This window comes from Rhinopithecus roxellana, chromosome 13 (assembly GCF_007565055.1).
Source record: "Rhinopithecus roxellana isolate Shanxi Qingling chromosome 13, ASM756505v1, whole genome shotgun sequence".
Classification (NCBI taxonomy): Eukaryota; Metazoa; Chordata; class Mammalia; order Primates; family Cercopithecidae; genus Rhinopithecus; species Rhinopithecus roxellana.
In genome coordinates this window covers 120,908,627-120,930,312 of record NC_044561.1, presented here as the reverse complement: position 1 = coordinate 120,930,312, position 21,686 = coordinate 120,908,627, and the positions used below count along the sequence as shown (strand labels likewise).

General features: G+C 43.8%; 1 protein-coding gene across 4 annotated transcripts in view; it reads right to left on the bottom strand.

Annotated features, from left to right (window-relative positions):
- NCOA3 (nuclear receptor coactivator 3) overlaps positions 1-20,977 on the bottom strand; it is a 149,108-nt gene extending 128,131 nt beyond the window's left edge. For 2 of the 4 annotated variants that reach the window (XM_010384151.2, XM_010384152.2), the window contains exon 1: positions 20,804-20,977. The gene's annotated coding sequence lies outside the window, so the exon portion shown is untranslated. The remainder of the gene's footprint in view (positions 1-20,803) is intronic. The other 2 variants (XM_030915273.1, XM_030915272.1) reach the window with 2 other exon arrangements.
- Between the last annotated feature and the right edge of the window lie 709 nt (positions 20,978-21,686).

Below are 21,686 nucleotides of genomic sequence, written 5' to 3'. Positions count from 1 at the left end.
AGTGCAAGGAATAACCCGGGCTTTCAGCAACGGAAAGAAACTGGCCGGCAACCTAGGTAAAAGATCCTCACATACTGCGGCAACAACTCTGTGCACAGACAAGGAAGGAGAAGCTGTGGGAGCCAGTAAAGTACTTCCTTGGTGGTCAAATTCTGGAGGGCTAAATGTATGTGTGCATGAATGATCACAAACAACCCTACTTGCGGTATCGTTCGTGTGGATGATGACAAGTCTGGACGGAGTGAGTAGGTACCCTCCGCGGTTCCCTAGCTACCTCATATGGCTTAGGGCAGATCCTGCCGTGGGATTTACACCAGCACGCTAACGCTAAGAGGGGCCTAATTCTCCCTTGGGGGAGCAGCCAGAGAGGACAACACAAGTGCGAAGAGCGCAAGGGACCTTCAGAGGGTGAAAGGGAGGAAACAGGTCAGCCTTCCAGGGCAGTGAGGTAAGACACCCCCTAGTTTGAGGGGTTGAGCCTTCCAGGGCAGTGAGGTAAGACACCCCTAGTTTGAGGGGTTGAGCCTTCCAGGGCAGCCAAGGCAAGACACCCCGGGTTTGAGGGGTTGAACCTCACACAAACTTCTGGTAGCGAGGAAAATATTCAGAACTCCCCTTTCCTTTCTTCTCAGGGGAAGAAAGAGTAGCTCCACTCCCACCGGTCTCTCCCCTAGGGGAAGGAGAAGGAGAGGGGAGAACAGCGGCATAAGTGGCTGCCAGAGGCAGGGAAAGACCAGCAGAGAGGAAAGAGAGAAACAGAGGCAGAGACACAAAGAGACAAAGAGGGAGTGTCAAAGAGAGAAAGAGAGAGAAGTAGTAAAGAGAAAACAGTGTACCCTATTCCTTTAAAAGCCAGGGAAAGTTTAAAACCTATCACTGATAATTGAAAGTCTTCTCCCATGACCCTGTAACACTCCAATACCACCTTGTTGTCAGTGTAAACAAGGGCGTAGCCCAAAAGCACTGAAGCCAGTGACAACCCATGGCCTTCCTTTTCTTTTTTTGGCCGGGTGCAGTTGCTCACACCTGTAATCCCAGCACATTGGGAGGCTGAGGCCAGCAGATCACAAGGTCAGGAGTTTGAGATCAGCCTGACCAACATGGTGAAACCCAAGCTCCACTAAAACAAAAATTAGCTGAGCGTGGTGGTGGACATCTATAATCCCAGCTATTTGGGAGGCTGAGGCAGGAGAATTGCTTGAACCCGGAAGGCGGAAGTTGCAGTGAGCAAGATTGCACCATTGTACTCCAGCTTGGGCAACACGGCGAGACTCCGTCTCCACAGAAAAAAAATTTTTTTTTTTTCTTTGAGACAGAGTCTCGCCGTGTTGCCCAAGCTGATCTTGAACTCCTGGTCTCAAACAGTCCTCCCAAGTGGGCTCACAAAGTGCTGGAATTACAGGTGTGTGCCACCATGCCCGGCTCCAAATTCCTTAACCTGATCCTTAGTTCTTATCACCATCTTTTTATCAGTCTTTCAGACCTTTTTCCCTTGGTTTCAGACATGCTGTTTTTTCTCCGTCTTCTCCCTTGTTTCTCCACTGCTTTCTAGTCTAGCTGTTGAGCCCATCTCAGGTACCATCTCATGTAAGAAAATTTACCAGAACACAACTACTAAAAATATCATTTCTTTTTTGTTTTTTGAGACGGAGTCTCGCTCTGTCACCCAGGCTGGAATACAATGGCACAGTCTCGGCTCACTGTAGTCTCTGCCTCCTGAGTTCAAGCGATTTTCCTGCCTCAGCCTCCTGAGTAGCTGGGACTACAGGCGTGCACCACCACACCTGGCTAATTTTTGTATTTTCAGTAGAGACAGCATTTCACCATATTGGCCAGGATGGTCTTGATCTTCTGACCTCGAGTGATCCGCCTGCCTCGGCCTCCCAAAGTGCTGGGATTACAGGTGTGAGCCACCGAGCCCAGTTTTTTGTGTTTCTTTTGTTTTTTTTTTGTTTTTTTTTTTTTTTGAGATGGAGTCTCGCCCTGTCGCCCAGTGTGGAGTGCAATGGCACAATCTCGGCTCACTGCAACCTCCACCTCCCAGCTTCAAGCGATTCTCCTGCCTCAGCCTGCTGAGTAGCTGGGATTACAGGTGACTGCCACCACGCCCGGCTAATTTTTGTAATTTTAGTAGAGACAAGGTTTCACCATGTTGGCCTGGCTGGTTGCAAACTCCTGACCTCAAGTGATCCGACTGCCTCAGCCTCACAAAGTGCTGGAGTTACAGGCATAAGCCACTGTGCCAGTCATTTCTTATATGAATCTTAATTGTTCATGTGCGTGTGAGTCCGTATTTATTGATTGGTAGGGTGGATTCAATTGTCTATTTCTTGAAGGTAAGGAGCAATCCTTTTATGAGCTTTAAAAATCCTCTATTGGCCAGGCGCGGACTGGTCAGGAGTTCGAGAGCAGCCTGACCAACATGATGAAACCCCCTCTCTACTAAAAATACAAAAGTAGCCAGGCATGGTGGCACATGCCTGTAATCCCAGCTACTCGGGAGGCTGAGGCAGGAGAATCTCTTGAAAACCTGGGAGGTGGAGGTTGCAGTGAGCCAAGATCATGCCAATGCACTGCAGCCTGGGCAGGCAACAAGAGGGAAACTTTGCCTCAAAAAAAAAAAAAAAGAAAGAAAGAAAAAAGAAAAAGAAAATCCTCGGCTGGGCGCAGTGGCTCAAGCCTGTAATCCCAGCACTTTGGGAGGCCAAGATGGGCGGATCATGAGGTCAGAAGATCGAAACCAGCCTGGCTAACACGGTGAAACCCCGTCTCTACTAAAAAAATACAAAAAACTAGCCGGGCGAGGTGGCGGGCGCCTGTAGTCCCAGCTACACGGGAGGCTGAGGCAGGAGAATGGCGTAAACCTGGGAGGCGGAGCTTGCAGTGAGCTGAGATCCGGCCACTGCACTCCAGCCCGGGCGACGGAGCAAGACTCCGTCTCAAAAAAAAAAAAAAAAAGAAAATCCTCTATTATTTTTTTCAATTATGTTTCCTTTTTTCCCCCCAGTTATGTTTCTTTTAGGTGCCCCAAAATGCTTGGTGTTTGGATGTGAAAGTTCTAATTTATTTATTTTGAGGCAGGGTCTCCCTCTGTTCCTCAGGCTAAATACAGTGGTGAAATCATGGCTCATTGCAGCCTGGAACTCCCAAACTTAAGCGATCCTCCCACCTCAGTCTCCTGAATGGTTGAGATTACAGGCGCGCATCAGCATGTCCAGTTAATTTTTTTTTTTTTTTTTTTTGGCAGAGACGGGGTCTCCCTGTGTTGCCCAGACTTGTAATGAACTCCTGAACTCAAACAATTCTCTCACCTCGGCCTCCCAGAGTATTAGGATTACAGGTGTAAGCCATCATGGCTGGCCTGGATGTAAAAGTTTTTAGAATTCAACTCTCAAGTCAGTTTTTCCACCTGGAAATGGAGTTAAAATTAAATAATCCTAGGGATTTGTTTGGGACCTGTGTCTCCCTCATAGAGTTGTCCCAGGAAAATCGTATCAGCCTTAGCGTACATTCCATGTTTTCTAAATTGCCCAAGGACTGGACAATCCTTCTTTAAATCATTTAAATGTTTTTATTCAGTACCACTGTTTTTCAAAAAAATGTGCTAAGTATTGTGACTGTTAGAATCCCTTTGTGATCTAGAAGTTTATAATCTAGTTGAAAAATAAGTATAATTCGCCAGGCGCGGTGGCTCACGCCTGTAATCTCAGCACTTTGGGAGGCCGAGGCAGGCAGATCACCTGAGGTTAGGAGTTGAAGACCAGCCTGGCCAACACAGCAAAAACCCGTCTCTACTAAAAATACAAAAATTAGGCTGGGCGCAGTGGCTCAAGCCTGTAATCCCAGCACTTTGGGAGGCCGAGACGGGCGGATCACAAGGTCAGGAGATCAAGACCATCCTGGCTAACATGGTGAAACCCTGTCTCTACTAAAAAATACAAAAAACTAGCCGGGCGAGGTGGCAGGCGCCTGAGGCTGAGGCAGGAGAATGGCATGAACCCGGGAGGCGGAGCTTGCAGTGAGCTGAGATCTGGCCACTGCCCTCCAGCCTGGGCGACAGAGCGAGACTCCGTCTCAAAAAAAAAAAATACAAAAATTAGCCGGGTGTAGTAGCAAGCGCCTGTAATCTCAGCTACTAGGGAGGCTGAGGCAGGAGAATCACTTGAACCCAGAAGGCAGAGGTTGTACTGAGATAAGATCACACCACTGCACTCCAGCCTGGGCAACAGAGCAAGAAAAAAAAAAGGTGAAGAAAATTTAATTGCATCAACATAAGCAGGTGGTTCAGAAGTTCAGAGAAAGAAAAGTCCTTTTCAACTGGGATTGTTAGGGAATACTTGGAGAAGATGGAATAGAACTAAAGGAAATTAACTGCTGCTTCAGTTTCTTCTCTTTCCCATCTCTTTTTACTCTGTACTGTTTCGTTATAGTAAAAAAAAATAAGGTAATTTTTTTTTTTTTTTTTTTTTTTTTTGAGATGGAGTCTTGCTCTGTCGCCCAGGCTGGAGTGCAGTGGCCAGATCTCAGCTCACTGCAAGCTCCGCCTCCCGGGTTTACACCATTCTCCTGCCTCAGCCTCCCGAGTAGCTGGGACTACAGGTGCCCGCCACCTCGCCTGTCTAGTTTTTTGTATTTTTTAGTAGAGACGGGGTTTCACCGGGTTAGCCAGGATGGTCTCGATCTCCTGACCTCATGATCCGTCCGTCTCAGCCTCCCAAAGTGCTGGGATTACAGGCTTGAGCCACCGCGCCCAGCCATAAGATAATTTTTTTTTTTTTTGAGATGCAGTCTTGCTGTCACCCAGGCTGGAGTGCAGTGGTGCTATCTCAGCTCATGGCAACCACCGCCTCCAAGGTTCAAGCGATTCTCCTGCCTAGCCTCCCGAGTAGCTGGAATTACTGACACGTGCCACCACGCCTGGCCAATTTTTATATTTTTAGTAGAGATGGTGTTTCACCATGTTGGCTAGTCTTGAACTCCTAACTTCAAGTGATCTGTCCGTCTAGGCCTCTCAAAGTGCTGGGATTATAGACGTGAGCACTGCGCCCAGCAATTTTTTTTTTTTTTTTTTTTTTTTTTTTTTTGAGACAGGGTCTCACTCTCGCCCAGGCTAGAGTGCAATGGCATGATCTTGGCTCAACCTCTGCCTCCTTGGTTCAAGCGATTTTCCCACCTCAGCCTCCCAAGTAGCTGGGACTACAGGTGTGTGCCCCCATGCCTGGCTAATTTTTGTATTTTTCTGTACAACAGGGTTTCACCATGTTGGTCAAGCTAGTCTTGAACTCCTGACCTCAATGATATGCCTGCCTCGGCCTCCCAAAGTACTGGGATTACAGGCTTGAGCCACTGCGCCCAGCCTGCTTGACTGCCTGAAATCTCTCTTTGTCGTCTGTTGTCTAAAATTCGAAACTAAACTTCGCATGGGGCTCCCAAAGATTTTCATAATCTGACTCTAATTTTCATTTCAACCATCATCTTTCTAATTCTATGTGTGTATCTTATTTATACTTCAGTTGCTTGATAGTCTAGACTCTTGCTCTGTCTTCTATCCTCTTATTCCAGTAAAATTCTCTTCCCTGTGTCCTGATCTACATTTCAGTTCCTATTCCTGGGTGTAAAAGATAAAAGCTGCCATTTGTTTTTTAATACTTTATTTTGTTAGAGCTATTTTAGGTTCACAGCAATACTGAACAGAAGATACAGAGATTTGCCATATACCTCCTGCCCGAACCCACATGTAGCCTCCCCTATCACCATCCCCGCACCATGTTGATACATTTGTACCTACATTGACCCATCATCACCATCCAGTGTACAGTTCACATTAGAGTTTACTCCTGGTATTGCGCATTTTATGAGTTTGGAACAATTTATAACAACATATATCTACCATTATAGTATCTATCATACACAGTAGTTTCATTACCCTGAGAGTACTGTGCTCTGCCTACTCATTCTTTCCTCCCCACTAACTCCTGGCAACCACTGATCTTTCTAGGGTTTCCAAAATTTTGCCTTTTCTAAGATGTCACATGGTTAGAATCATACAGTATGTGGCCTTTCCAAATTGGCTTCTTTCACTCAGTACCATATATTTAAGTTTTCTTCACATCTCTTCATGAGTTGATAGCACGTTTCTTTTTAGTACTGAATAATATTCCATTGTCTGGATGTACCACAGAAAAGCTACCATTTATTGATTGATGATAATATTGGTATTAAGGCTGAGAGCAATGGCTCACGCCTGTAATCCTAACACACTGGGAAGCTGAGGTGGGCAGACCACTTGAGGCCAGGAGTTCAAGACCAGCCAACATAGCGAAATCCCATCTCTACTAAAAAATAAAAAATTAGCTGGGACTGGTGGTGCATGCCTCTAGTCCGAGCTACTCAAGACACTAAGGCATGAGAATCACTTAAACCCTGGAGGCAGACTGCAGTGAGCTGAGATCATGCCACTGTACTCCAGCCTGGGTAAGAGTGACCCAGTGACCTGTCTTAAAAATAAATAAATACATAAAAACTTGGGTGCGGTGGCTCATGCCTGTAATTCCAACACTTTGGGAGGCTGAGGGGGGTGGATCATGACATCAGGAGTTCGAGACCAACACAGTGAAACCTCATCTCTACTAAAAATACAAAAATTATCCAGGCATGGTGGCGCACACCTATAGTCCCAGCTACTGGGGAGACCGAGGCAGGATAATTGTTTGAACCCAGGAGGTGGAGGTTGTGGTGAGCCAAAATCGTGCCACTGCACTCCAGCTTGGGCAACAGAGCGAGACTAGGCCTCAAAATATATATATATATAATATGTATATATATTTATATATAATATATATTTATATACAAAATATGTATATGTTTATATATAATATGTATACATAATATGTATTTATTTTATATATATTTATATATAGCTATTAAAAGTTGCTATTTATGTGTCTGTTGTCTGTCCCTGGGCAGTGTTAAATGCTTAATATACATTATATCATTCATAGTCCCAGTTTTTCAAACCTCTTTTGCTGTAGAATTTTTTTTTTTTAACACAAATAAAATCTTATACAAAACACTATTTAAACTACAAGAGGACGGGTGTGGTGGCTCATGCCTGTAATCCCAGCACTTTGGGAGGCTGAGGCAAGCGGATCACCTAAAGTCACGAGTTCAAGACCAGCCTGGCCAACATGGTAAAACCCTGTCTCTACTTAAAATATAAAAATTAGCCAGGCATAGTGGCAGGCACCTGTAATTCCAGCTACTCTGGAAGCAGAGGTTGCAGTGAGCTGAAATTGCACCACTGCTCTTTAGCCTGGGTGACAGAGAAAGACTGTCTCAAAAAAAAAAAAAAAAACAGCACGCCTGTGATCCCAGCAGTTTGGGAGGCCAAAGTGGGCCAGATCACTTGAAGCCAGGAATTCGAGACCAGCCAGGCCAGCATGGCGAAACCCCATCTCTACCAACAATACAAAAAAAAAATTAGGTAGGCGTAATGGCACATGCCTGTAATCCCAGCTACTCCAGAGGCTGAGACATGAGAATCGCTTGAACCTGGGAGGCAGAGATTTCAGTGAGTCGAGATTGTACCACTGAACTGCAGCCTGAGCAACAGAGACTCTGTCTCAAAAAAAAAAAAAAAAAAAAAGGTTTGTTACAAGTTTATTTTTGAAATCTATACTGTTTTTTCAGTATAAATTTCAGAGAATGAGACTGTTGTGATATGTAGAAAATTTGAAATTGGGTTATGAAGAACTGTTATGGACCTAAACCCATCTCTGCCTCTACTTTATTTCTATATTAAGAAAATATTAACTTAAAGAGAGTTGCAAATGGTCTCAGTTAAGAAAATACTTTTTGAAATAAACCACAGGTACACATCAGATCAATTTAAAAGTTATCAAAGGGTATACAGTGGCTTTCTTAGCTGCCTCCTCCCCTGCGCTGCAACCATTGTTACCCTAGTCTAGGCATACATATATACATATAGTTTAAAGTTTTTAAGTTTAAGCATTTCTCCTATATTTTTGGCAAACTTTAAATTGATGTATAACATATTTATGGAAGGGCACAAGTACAGCTTGCCAAAATTATTATAAAATGAACACACCTATGTAACTGGCACTCAAGAGCCCTGTTTTGCACTGTATATACTTTTAAAATGATCTTGGGGAAGGATTCATATCAGTTTGATTTACAGGTGCTTAGAAATTTTTTCTTTTTTTTTTTTTGAGACAGAGTCTCGCTGTGTCGCCCAGGCTGGAGTGTAGTGGCGCGATCTTGGCTCACTGCAACCTCTGCCTCCTGGATTCAAGTGAGTCTCATGTTTCAGTCTCCTGAGTAGCTGGGATTATAGGTGTGTGTCACCATGCCCAGCTAATTTCTGTATTTTTAGTAGAGACCACATTTTGCCATGTTGGCCAGGCTGGTCTCAAACTCCTGGCCTTGAATGATCTGCTTGCCTCAGCCTCCCAAAGTGCTGAGGTTACAGACTTGAGCCACCTCGCCCGGCCAATAGTTGCTTAGAAATTTCTAATAATTACACTGCATTCCATTGTATGGTTATATTATGATTTATTCAGTTTCATATTATTTCAAACAAAACTGGAAGTAAATATACTCATATGTATTCGATGGTAAGTAAGCGGCTTCTCTGCATATTTGTGTACAGGGTAGTGTGTGGACCTAAGCTCGTATTTCCCTTGGGTAGAACCCAAAAGTAGAATGGCTAGGTTATATGCTAGGTGTATAATATTTACAAATTTATTTTATTTTTTTAAATTTTTTTGAGACAACAGTCTTGCTCTGTTTCCCCGGCTGGAGTGCAGTGGCAGGATCTCGGCTCACCGCAACCTCCGCCTTCCGGGCTCTTCTCATGTCTCAGCTATTCTCATGCCTCGGCCTCCCGAGAAGCTGGGATTACAGGCACGTGCCACCACACCTGCTAATTTTTTGTATTTTTAGTAGAGATGGGGTTTTGCCATGTCGGCCAGGCTGGTCTCAAACTCCTGACCTCAAGTGATCCCCCCGCCTCAGCCTTCCAAAGTGCTGGGGTTACAGGCATGAGCCATTGCGCCTAGCCAATATTTACAAATTTAAAGAAACTGCCTACTGTTTCTCAAAGTGATGGTACCATTTCACATTTCTCCTAGCCACGTATCCATGTATGATACAGTTCTAGTTGTTCCACATTCTTAGCAACAGCTGGTATGGTCAGTCTTTTTAATGTTACCCCTCATAGTGGGTGGATAGTGATATCTCGCTGTAGTTTTCAGTTTCCCTAATGGCTGATGCTGAGCATCTTTTTTCGTACTTATTTGCCATTGGTGTACTTTTTTTCTGTGAAGTCTCTGTATCTATCTTTTGCCTTTTTCTTTTTTTTTTGTGAGACAGTCTCGCTCTGTTGCCAGGCTCAAGTGCTGTAGCGCTATCTCAGCACACTGCAACCTCCGCCTCCTAGGTTCAAGCAATTCTCCTGCCTCAGCCTCCTGAGTAGGTGGGATTACAGGCGCCTGCCACCATGCCCAGCTAATTTTTGTATTTTTAGTAGAGACAGGGTTTCATCATGTTGGCCAGGATGGTCTCGATCTCTTGACCTCGTGATCCGCCCACCTCAGCCTCCCAAAGCACTGGGATTACAGGCATGAGCCACCAAGTCCAGCCTCTTTTGCCTGTTTTTAAGTTGGACTGTTTTTATCTTATTGAGATGTAAATTAGTTCTTTTTCCTAGATGAAAAACTTTTTGTGTGTTCATATTTTCTTTGTTTTTTGTAAAAATTATTTATTTTATTATTTCCTTTTTTTTCATAGGATTGGGTCTCACTACATTCAAAGGCTAGTCTTTAACTTCCGGCTTTAAGTAGTCCTCCTGCCTCAGCCTCTCAAAGTATTGATATTATGGGCATATGCCCCAGGACCCAGCCTGATTTTTTTTTTTTAATTTGTATAAGTTTATGGGGTACAAGTGTAATTTTGTTACATGCATAGATTGCCTAATGGTGAAGCCAGGACTTTTAGGGCATCATTTACCCAAATCACATACATTGTACCCATTAAGTAATCTCTCATCATCCCCCTCCTCAACCTTCCTAGTCTCTTGTCTGTTATTCCACACAATAGGTCCATGTGCAGCATAGTTCCCACTTACTTTATTTTTGGAGATGGGCAGATCATGATGCCAGGAGTTCACATCAGCCTGGCCAACATGGTGAAACCCTGTCTCTACTAAAAATAAAAAAAATTAGCTGGGTGTGGTAGTGCTGCCTATAATCCCAGCTACTCAGGTGGCTGAGGAAGGAGACTCACTTGAACCGGGGAGGCGGAGGCTGCAGTGAGCTGAGACAGTACCACTGCATTCTAGCCTGGGTGACACAGTGAGACCCTGTCTCAAAAAAATATATAGATAGATAGATAGATAAATATGTATCTATATGTATATATCTCGAGATATACATATCTAGTACCACTGCCCTCTAGCCTGGGTGACAAAGAGAGACTCTGTCTCAAAAAAAAAAGAAAAAAAAAATTAGGCATGGTGGTGTACACACGTAGTTCCAGCTACTTGGGAGGCAGAGGCAGGAAAATCACTTGAGCCCTGGTGGTCAAAGCTGCAGTGAACCACGATCATGCCACTGCACTCTGGCCTGGGCAACATAGTGAGACTCTATCTCGAAAAAAAGAAAAAAAAAATGTTTAAATCTTATTCTTCAACGTGCTGTACCCTGACGGCCTGGGTAAGTAGTAGTCCCTTGCCTCCTCTGAACTTCTCTACAATCTCTATAGGCAAAACCGACTTATCACTGATTGCCTTGTACTGAAGGGATGGGAGTACCTGATTGTGCACACTTGGAGGTCACAAACTTTGTTAACTCTCACAGTTCCTTAAATAGTAAAAGCATAATAATCACTGATTAAGTATGTCTGTGCATTGACGAGTAAGCAACAACCACCAAGCAGCAGCAAATTAAAGATGATTGAAGTTTAAGGCCTCAAGACTTAGAATAGTGGTATGAAAACTCAGTTTAAGAAAACTCACTATGCTGGGCATGATGGCTCATGTCTGTAATCCTAGCACTCTGGGAGGCCAAGGCAGAAGGACCGCTTGATCCCAAGAGTTCAAGACCAGCCAGAGACACACCCTCTACATGAAACAAAAACATTCGTCTACACAAAACTTAAAAACATCAGCCGGGAATGGTGGCATGTGCCTGTAGTCACAGCTACCGGGAGGCTGCGCTGGGAGGACCGCTTGAGCCCAGGAGGTCAAGGCTATGGTGAACTGTGATGGTGACACTACACTCCATCCTAGGTGACAGCAAGACCCTCTCCAAAAATTTATTTTTAAAAGTCACATGTAGGCTGGGCGCGGTGGCTCAAGCCTGTAATCCCAGCACTTTGGGAGGCCGAGACGGGCGGATCACGAGGTCAGGAGATCGAGACCATCTTGGCTAACACGGTGAAACCCGGTCTCTACTAAAAAATCCAAAAAACTAGCCGGGTGAGGTGGCGGCGCCTGTAGTCCCAGCTACTTGGGAGGCTGAGGCAGGAGAATGGTGGGAACCCGGGAGGCGGAGCTTGCAGTGAGCTGAGATCCGGCCACTGAACTCCAGCCTGGGCGACAGAGCGAGACTCCGTCTCAAAAAAAAAAAAAAAGTCACATGTAGATTACTATATTGTGATTTGGGGAAAAGAAAATGGAAATTGAAGGTTACTGGGCAAGTTCATGCTTACAGTTTTGCCAAATCTTAGAACCCATACAATCAAGGCTTCTACCATTCTAGATATGATCATGTACTTTTTTTTTTCTGAGATGGAATCTTGCCCTGTCACCCAGGCTAGAGTGCAGTGGCACAATCTTGGCTCATTACAACCTCTAGCTCCAGGGTTCAAGCGATTCTCTTGCCTCAGCCTCCCAAGTAGCTGGGGTAACAGGTGCCCACCACCATGCCTAGCTAATTTTTTTTTTACATTTTTAGTAGAGACAGGGTTTCACCATCTTGGCCAGGGTGGTCTCCAACTCCTGACTTCATGATCCCCTCACCTCGGCCTCCCAAAGTGCTGGGATTACAGGCGTGAACTATGGCACGTGGCCATTATTGCGTACTTTTAAAGTCGCTTTCCGGATTCCATTTTATTGACTCCTGATGAAAGTAGTTTTAAACTTAATATGGTAACCGTCCTGTCTTCTTATATGACAAAGATATCACTGACCCTCCAGTGATGTAAGATGTGTGGAGTTATTTTTCTCACTGGTGGAGTTTCCTCACTGGTAGATTTTCCTAGATGCAGTCAAATACTGTTCCAACTGCGGTGAAGACAACTACCTCAGTTGAGATTAACACATTGTCATAAAACACAATTACTACCAAGCAAGCAAGAGGAAACAGATGAGCTGGGATGGAACACAGAGTGTGTAGTAGACTAAAGGGACAATTTGATAAATGGTACTAAGTAAATCTTATAACATTTTCAAATAAAAGTGCCAGTTTTTTTTAATAGAGATAGAGGTCTTGCTATGTTGCCCAGGCTGGTCTTGAACTCCTGGGCTCAAGCAAGTCTCTGGTCTCAGCCTCCCAAATTGCTGGGATTACAGGCATGAGCCAATACACTCAGCCCAAAAATTGCCAAATTTCAATCAGGAAACAAACTCAAGCTTATATAGCTACTCTACAAGATGACTTAAATTCAATAATCCATTTCAATGACAGCAATTTCACTGAGAGTAAAGAAAATTACATTTGCTTTTCTTTTTTTTTTTTTTTTTTTTTTTTGAGGCGGAGTCTCGCTGTCTCCCAGGCTGGAGTCCAGTGACCGGATCTCAGCTCACTGCAAGCTCCGCCTCCCGGGTTTACGCCATTCTCCTGCCTCAGCCTCCCGAGTAGCTGGGACTACAGGTGCCGCCACCACGCCCGGCTAGTTTTTTGTATTTTTTAGTAGAGACGGGGTTTCACCGTGTTAGCCAGGATGGTCTCGATCTCCTGACCTCGTGATCCGCCCGTCTCGGCCTCCCAAAGTGCTGAGATTACAGGCTTGAGCCACCGCGCCCGGCCACATTTGCTTTTCTTACACCAGAAGGAAGGGGCTGAAAATCTCTCCCTCTATCTCTCTCTCACACACACACACACACACACACACACACACACACACACTTTTACCCACTTATAGCATATACTATGATGAAGTCAGAAGATTAAAGTCCCTTTTGAGACAGGGTCTCATTCTGTCACTCAGGCTGGCGTGCAATGGCACAATCACAGCTCATTTCACCCTCGACCTCCTGGGCTCACGTCATCCTCCCAGCTCAGTTTCACATGCGGCTGGGGCCGCAGGCGCACACCACCATGCCCGGCTAATTTTTTTCCTATTTTTTGTAGAGACGGGGTCTTACTTTGTTGCCCAGGCTGGTCTCAAATTCCTGGGCTCCTCTCAAAGTGCTGAGATTACAGGTGTGAGCCATGGGACCCAGCCTCTAAATTCTTTATGAGTCAGCACTGAAAGCTGCATCTAACTTCACACCATTACTAGTATAAAGAACTTAATTCATTTACGTTCGATCAATAAAATTTAAATAAAAGACCATTGTACATATCTATATAATGCCTTAAGTTTATACAACTGTATAAAATAAGGAACCTTGGAAGATCATACAGAGCACCCTTTGTTTTAAAATTTTAAAAACTGGCCTAAAGAGATTGATTTGCCCAAAGCTTATAGTACATGCTTACAAATTATTCTCAACTCTGCCCTAGGTAAGTCTTTTCAAAGTAACAAGTTAACAAAATATATTGATCAGGTACCAAAAAGGAAAAAAAAGTGTTTCACATGTAGATTTCTTTTTAATCAAAGTTCTGTTTTGAAACTCAACATATGATCATGCTGCTCTTTCCACCAACAGCAATTAACTTTCATTTACAAAGATGTCAGTTAGGACATTTAGATTATGATACATATTTTCTTTCAAAGTAAAAATAATATGGCTTTAGATTTCATTTAAAACAGAAGGGCAAAGAATATTTACTCCAAAAGTGCCCCCTTCTTTGTTAAAACCCTTTCTTCCCCTCCCCATGCTTTCTCCTCTTTTGTACTAAAGTTCTGAAATGCATGAGATGGAGGAACAATACCACAATACAACTGCAGGCTTCCTGCCTACTAGTCAGTCATTATTCTTAAGTCTTGAGAATTTTCAAAACACTGCTTGGGTTGCTTTGAAATTCCTTCTTTCAGATTTTCCCTCTTTCATGGAACATCTACTTAAAAGAATGACTTCAAAAATGTCTTGCTGCACCCAATCGAAATTCTCTAAACAAACTAAAAATGCTAGCCTTAGATATGAAGGTGGGAGGTAAATACCTGAAGCTTGGCAAACACCAATCTAATAAAAGTACAGGACAGAAAGAAGTATATTTCTAGCCAAGCATAAGAATAGTCTTTTTCTTATATGTATATAAATTAAGCTTGTTTCTGAAAAGTTTCATATTTATATGCATAGTATCACAAAGTTAAAAACTACATCACTATCCTTTTTTTTAACAATACAATTTATACCTAAAAATCTCAAACTACATTGATAGCTGAGGAGAAAAGAGCTAAGTCAATTATTGCTGACTTAAATTTCAAACGAAAATAATGTATATTCTTTTTTTTTTTTTTTTTTTTGAGGTGAAATTTCACTCTTTTTGCCCAGGCTGGAGTGCAATGGCGCAATCTCAGCTCACCACAACCTCCACCTCCCGGGTTCAAGTGAGTCTCCTGCCTCAGCCTCTCGAGCAGCTGGGATTACAGGCATGCGCCACCATGCCTGGCTAATTTTTGTATTTTTAGTAGAGACGGGGTTTCTCCATGTTGGTCAGGCTGGTCTTGAACTCCCGACCTCAGGTGATCCACCCGCCTCAGCCTCCTAAAGTTCTGGGATTACAGGCGTGAGCCACTTTATTTTTTTTAAAGTTGTTGGCCAGGCACAGTGGCTCACACCTGTAATCCCAGCACTTTGGGAGGCCGGGGCAGGTGGATCACCTGAGGTCGGGAGTTCAAGACCAGCCTGACCAACATGGAGAAACCCCGTCTCTACTAAAAATACAAAATTAGCCGGTGTGGTGGCACATGCCTGTAATCCCAGCTACTCCAGAGGCTAAGGCAAGATAATCGCTTGACTCTGGGAGGCAAAGGTTACGGTGAGCCGAGATCATGCGATTGCACTCCAGCCTGGGCAACAAGAGTGAAACTCCATCTCAAACAAACAAAACAAAAAAAAAAGTTGTTGGGTGCTCTGAGGATCAGGGTTTTTAAAAATAAAAAAAAATGTTGTTGGGGACAGAAAAAATTAATAGCACCAGTCACCTGCAAACCTGGGGAATTTCCCATTCTTCTGACCACACTTCGATGGTGGTAGTGCTCACTAACAAACTTATTAGGTTGTTGACATAAACCAAGAGCTACTCAAAACATGGTGTGGAGGGGGTGATACACATGCTCTGCCATTGCCCAGCTCAACATGCTTTCTTTCCTTTTTAAAGGTAAAACCATTAAAAATGGAAGGTTCATGAACAACTTGCCAAATTGTTACAATAAATTGAAATTTTTCCAAAATCTCTAACACCTCTAACAAAAAGACTGTTTTAAACAATATTTAATAAAGTCTAATCCCAGTACAACAAAATAATTTGGCCAGTCCCCTGGAGTTCGTTATAATGGGATTTAACCTGTATACTCAACATTCAATTAACCATAAGGCTTATCCTAATTGAGGATTATGCTGACTTCTGCAGTCCTTTCCCATCTATCCATCTACCACTCCAACTCAGCTGCCATAGCCACCAAAAGCAAAGCCCCAGGGAGCAGATTATCCATTACTGTGTGATACCCAGGCCAATATTCCCTTTTCATCATTATGTGGCTAATCAATAGTTAAATTCAGTAATCTAGTCACCCTGGTTTCCAAAAAGCAAAGCTGCATAATCCTAACTCATAGCCTCTAACCAAGGAAATTAAACATTTCAACAGAATACCTTTTCATAGGAATAACAGATGAAAAATGTCACACCCTTTCCTAGAACATATCAATTAAAAAAATTAACAGAAAATTTTAAAAAGACACAGATGTTCCTAAAAAAATATTTAAAAAGCCAGACAATTGCTCTTAGAATATTATTTTAAATGGGTAAAACCTGTTTGCCAGTCAGGTCAGACTCCTTTCCTTTGCCTCAGGCCACAAAGTTTACTACACAGTTAGTTAAATAAACCCTATTACTGCCCCCCACTGTAAATTGACCTAGGCTGGCAGTACCTACCAAACTGAGTTAATGCTAACATAGGTACTGGCAGCATGCAGCCTAAGATTATCCAGTTTGTGGATAAATCGGCCTTCTACACACTGCAGGTCTCCCATTCTACTCCTGCTGTGTATCTTCTGGCCATTTTCCTGTTCATTTAAAAACTCTCCACCAGAAGGTAGGAAAGGGAAGGGCAATTAAATTCAATTCCATAATTTGTTAAGGGGCTGAAAATAAAGTTAGGCTCTGGATAAATTGCATCTTTAACCCAAAATAATTTTCTCCCAGAAACCCTCTCAGAAAAACAATGGACAAAATGAATTTACCTAGCAAAAACATGACCAAACTCATGGAATATGCCTCATTACCACAAAGCCCCTCCTCCAACTTAACTCAGACATGTTTATTTTGTAACCCCCTCCCCACCCCAAGAAGCACTCATAAAATGGGAGAAAATGGGCCGGGAGTGGTGGCCCAAGCCTGTAATCCTAGCACTTTGGGAGGCCAAAGCGGGTGGATCACCTGAGATCAGGAGTTCAAGACCAGTCTGGCCAACATGGTGAAACCCCGGCTCTACTAAAAATACAAAAATTAGCCGGGCATGGTGGTGAGCGCCGATAGTCCCAGCTACTTGGGTGGGGGCAGAGGCATGAGAATCACTTGAACCTGGGAGGCAGAGGTTGCAGTAAGTCAAGATCACCACTGCACTCCAGCTTGGGCAAGAGCAAGACTCCATCTCAAAAAAAAAAAAGAAAAAAAGAAGAAAATGCCTACACTTTACTGCAGCACTCAATCTCAAAGCTATTCCTGAGAATCCAAACCAACATATAGTCCCCTTGTTTTTCAATCTTTTGAAGTATGAGAAAAAAAAGAAAAAGTTAACATATATTTCCAATACTAATTTTCTGCTCTCAGAGCTTTAACTGCTCAATAATGCTAAAAAAAATATTTATACCAAAGATTCAAACCAAAGTGGTACAGGTAATCTCGTCAATCATGATCAAAAAGTCTTGTCTTTTTCTTGTCCTAGATAGCTTTACAGGGTAACAATTGTATTAAATTGTGACAAATTTGCTGTTGTAGACAAAAAGTCACTGGCCGCTATATGCATTCTAAACTTGCAACAAATTAAAAGTTTTCAAAAGTACTCTACCTCCTCTGGCCAAAGTGTGAAATTATATAGTTTTTAAAAATGCAGGCTGGCATGATGGCTTACACCTGTAATCCCAGCACTTTGGGAGACCAAGGCAGGTGGATTACCTGAGGGTGGAAGTTTGAGACAAGCCTGGCCAACATGGTAAACCTTGTCTCTACTAAAAACACAAAAATTGCCGGGTGTGATGGCGCACGCCTGTAATCCCAGCTACTCGGAAGGCTGCGGCAGGAGAACTGCTTGAACCCAGAGGTTGCAGTGAGCCAAGATCATGCCACTGCACTCCAGGCTGGGCAACAGAGCAAAACTCCGTCTCAAAAAAACAAAAGAAAAGAAAAAAAACTACCCCTGCCTGCAAAAAAAAAACCCCAAAGCCATTTATTTTAACCATCAATTTGGGATAGGACAATAGCAGAGTTTTTAAAATCTTACCCTATTGTCCAAACTAAAAATTTATTTTTAAATTATTTTTTAAAAGACTTTTCAATTACAGTACTCCAAGTTAAAAGGAATTATTCCAGAATCATACTGTTAATGCACAAGACTTAATTTTTTTTTTTTTTCTTGAGACAGTCTCATTCTGTTGCCCAGGCTGGAGTGCAACTGGCTCAATCTCGGCTCACTGCAACATCTGTCTTCCCAGTTCAAGCCATTCTTCTGCCTCAGCCTCCTGAGTAGCTGGGACTACAGGTGCTCGCCACCACGCCCGGCTAATTTTTGTATTTTTAGCAGTAACGGGGTTTCACCATATTGGCCAGGCTGGTCTCAAACTCCTGACCTCGTGATCCACCTGCCTCGGCCTCCCAAGCTGCTGGCATTACAGGCCTGAGCCACTGCGCCCAGCAGGAAGAACTGAATTCATTTAAAAAAAAGAAAAAAGAAAAAAAAAGCCACATTTAGCTTTTATCTTTAAGAAACTGCAAGAAACCTTATTTCTTATATCCCTGCAAGAAATCTTATTTCAAAAGACCGTCAAGAAGACATTAGTAAGCAACCATTTTTAAACTACTTTTTATTTGCATATCGCCTAGAAAAAGGGTCCCAGGTGCAACAGTACTTCACTCCTTACTGAATTCGAATTTATTTGCTCAGGAGGTGGGTGGCACTTTTTAGAAATAATTTTTATACAGAGAAGGAAATGCACAGCATAATCATTTTCAAAATATAGTGAAATTATTTAATATAATCTTTAATAACCTAGCTCTAATATCACTGAATTTCCTTAACAAATCGTTAGTGTTGGCAAATTGTTAAAACAACCATTCTGAAATATAAAAATATAAATACTGCTATTGATGCTCAAGTTGTTGTACATTTTCAAAGCCTTTGTAGTTAAATACGGTAGAAACATCTCCTATAATTGCTCTAGAAATATTACAGCCTCCTACTTAGTCCACAATCCTCATCATCTATGTGGGAAAAGCTGGTATATGCCTCTTTTATTTCAAATGCTGATTGGACAATTAAGTCATTTCTATCTATACATAAAATGCCCCTATAATTTAGGATCACAGGCAATTTAGATTACTGCTCATTTAAATGCAGAACCTGAAGCAACCTCTAGTGACAGGAGCTATAGTGTTCAATATCATTTTACATGTTACAAGCAGAGGCTTCATTTTACATACAAACAATGAACCCTGGCAGAGTTCTTTATCCTAAAGCCCCACAGATTGTTATTTCTTTAACGGTATTAATAGATAAGGTGACATAAGGAGTAAGTTCAGAAGAGCTTTTTCCAATAGCTGTCAACATTTTTTTTAAGAGAGCAAAAACAGTATTCCCACATTTTCTGTTTCTTCTGTTCATTTTATTTCCCTGCTTTGGGTATCCAACAGAAGTGGTTTCAAATGAAAATCTTAAAATAATTATTTCAAAGACCAAGGATATTCTAAAAACCAGTAACAGTCTTTGCCTCTGAGAAGGGGAGGTTTGGCGTGAAAGGGAGATTTCACTTTTCAATGTGTTTATACCTTTCCAATTGGATATTATGCGGTAGAACCATATTCTTAATGAGCATACATTTAAAATATTTTCAAGAACAAACAATTCACAAACTTACAGGTTTCCATTAACATTTTCGTTTGTGCAGCATTCGCTGAACACCTAAGATTTTTATTCCTCCAATCACCTTCTCAACAACCTGCTGCAACAAATACTGAAGCTTTTTTGCAGCCAGGGATCAGTTAGGCGGATCCGAGGCCAGGCATTTAAATCAAAGAGATGCAGCAATCTTACTCAATACTACTACCTCTCTCACACATCTCATTCCACTCCATTTATAACCACTGCAGCAAGACAGCTGGTACTCTCCTCCTTCCTGTTTCTTTACCGTACAGGCTTAATAACAAAAACAGGTTGGTTTTGAAGCCCTGCTCAAATACTGCAATAAAGGAAGTCTTCGCATTCGGGAGGGGGAAAAAAAAAGTTTCGACTTCGAGAGAATCTCAGAGCTTCCCTGTCATTCCATTTGGGAATCCCAAACTCCTGCTAGTGAGGTAGATGCTCGCTCTCTCACGGCTGCTCTCTCGGTTAACTTTCCCACCCTAGATGCCCTCAAACTGCCTAGGAAGCAACTAAGTCTCCCAACGACCCATGGCTAGTTTTGTTAAGGCAGGTACAAGACAAGTAGTTTATTTAAACCATGACGAACTGAGTCGATGTTCATAAAATAAGAGACAGGGGAGCAAAAAAAAAAGTAGTAATAAAGACAGACAAACCCCAAATTTAATCAACCAACTTCCCACTTGCCATTTCCCAGCCTTCACACCAGAGGTAGTAAAACGCCTTTTTACCGAGAAAACTAAGAACCTACCGGAGCCCAACATGAAAATTCTGCGGACAATTCGTGTTAAAATATTTTTTAAATGCCCAAGTGCAAGAGGAAACACAGCAACCAAATCTCACCCAGCTGGGAGGCTAGTGGGGTGGGGGGGTCCCCGTGGCTTCTCCCTCCCGTGCTTCCCAATAGCTGCTAAGGAGCCGGGGCAGCAGGAGGAGGACGCGGGGAGCTTTCAAAAGGGCTGGGGGAGGCAAGAGGAAGAAAAAAACTTTACGGACAGAAGGGGAAAGTGGGCCCCTGCAGTCTCCCCGCAAACTCCTCGGGTGACCCCTCCGCGCGGGGACCCCCTCGGATCCCCAAGCCGGCTGCCACCCAGCCTCGTCTCCGCTCTGACCGCCGCGGGCCGCCCCCCGGGCTGAGGGGAAGCGGCGCGGCCCCGACACCCTGAAACTACCTCAGTGCGTCCCCCGGCCGGCGCGCCCCTCAGTGTCTCGGCAGATCTGAAGCCGCCGGCTCTGGCAGCCTGGGGAACTCACCCCTCTTCCCTCCGCCTCGCACTCCACGCCCTCGCCTGCCGCCGCCTCCTCCTTTATCTCCACTCACCTCCCGCCGCCATTTTCCTCGCAGCTCAGCTTTAAATGGGAAACTCGCCGCTCAGCCCGCAGCCGCCGCCGCCGCCGCCGCCGCCGCCGCCACCGACTCAGCCGCAGCCGCCGCCGTCGCTGTGGAGGGGCTGAGGCGGCAGCTGAAGTCGCCGCGCGGGGGCCACTGGGATATGTAGTCCCGAGGCCACGCCCAGCACTACCGGTCCCAGGGGGCCTTGCGCGGCCGGCCCAGGGTTCCAGCGTCCCCACCCTGGCTTCCGCGGCGGAGGGCGTGGCCACGTGGGATCGTCCGGCAGCTTTCGCCCAGCAGCAACTGGGAGCTGTCTCGGGATCCGGAGAACCGGAATGCAGCCCTAGCCCTGCCCTTAATTTTTTTCATATTTGCCTTCGTCCAGTAATACCTAACATTTGTGGAGCGTTTCTGGTATGCCAAGCACGGATCCTCAAAACAAGCATCCCCTAGGGACCATGATCATCCTCATTTTTCAGATGAGCGAACTGAGTGAGGCACAAGGTCGGAAGCCACGAGGCTGTTCCTTAGCTGCTGAAGTCGCTGGATGAAATGTTGGGCAGCAGTATATTCACGGTATATTTAGTCCCGAAGTATCATCCCACACCGTATTTATGACTTACAATAAAGAACAGCGTATTTATGCTTTACAATGGAGAGATCTGGCAGGCACCCCCTTACCCAAGTGATGAAACTTAGCACCACCAATAATGGGTCAGGACTGTTGTTATGTATCTCCTAATATGATGCAGTGAGGAAAGCATATTGCTACCTCTGTCGTATTCTTGCCACATACACACACACACAAAGCTAACCTGAATCTAACCATGAAAAAATAAACGAATTCAGAATATGGGACATTCTACAAAAC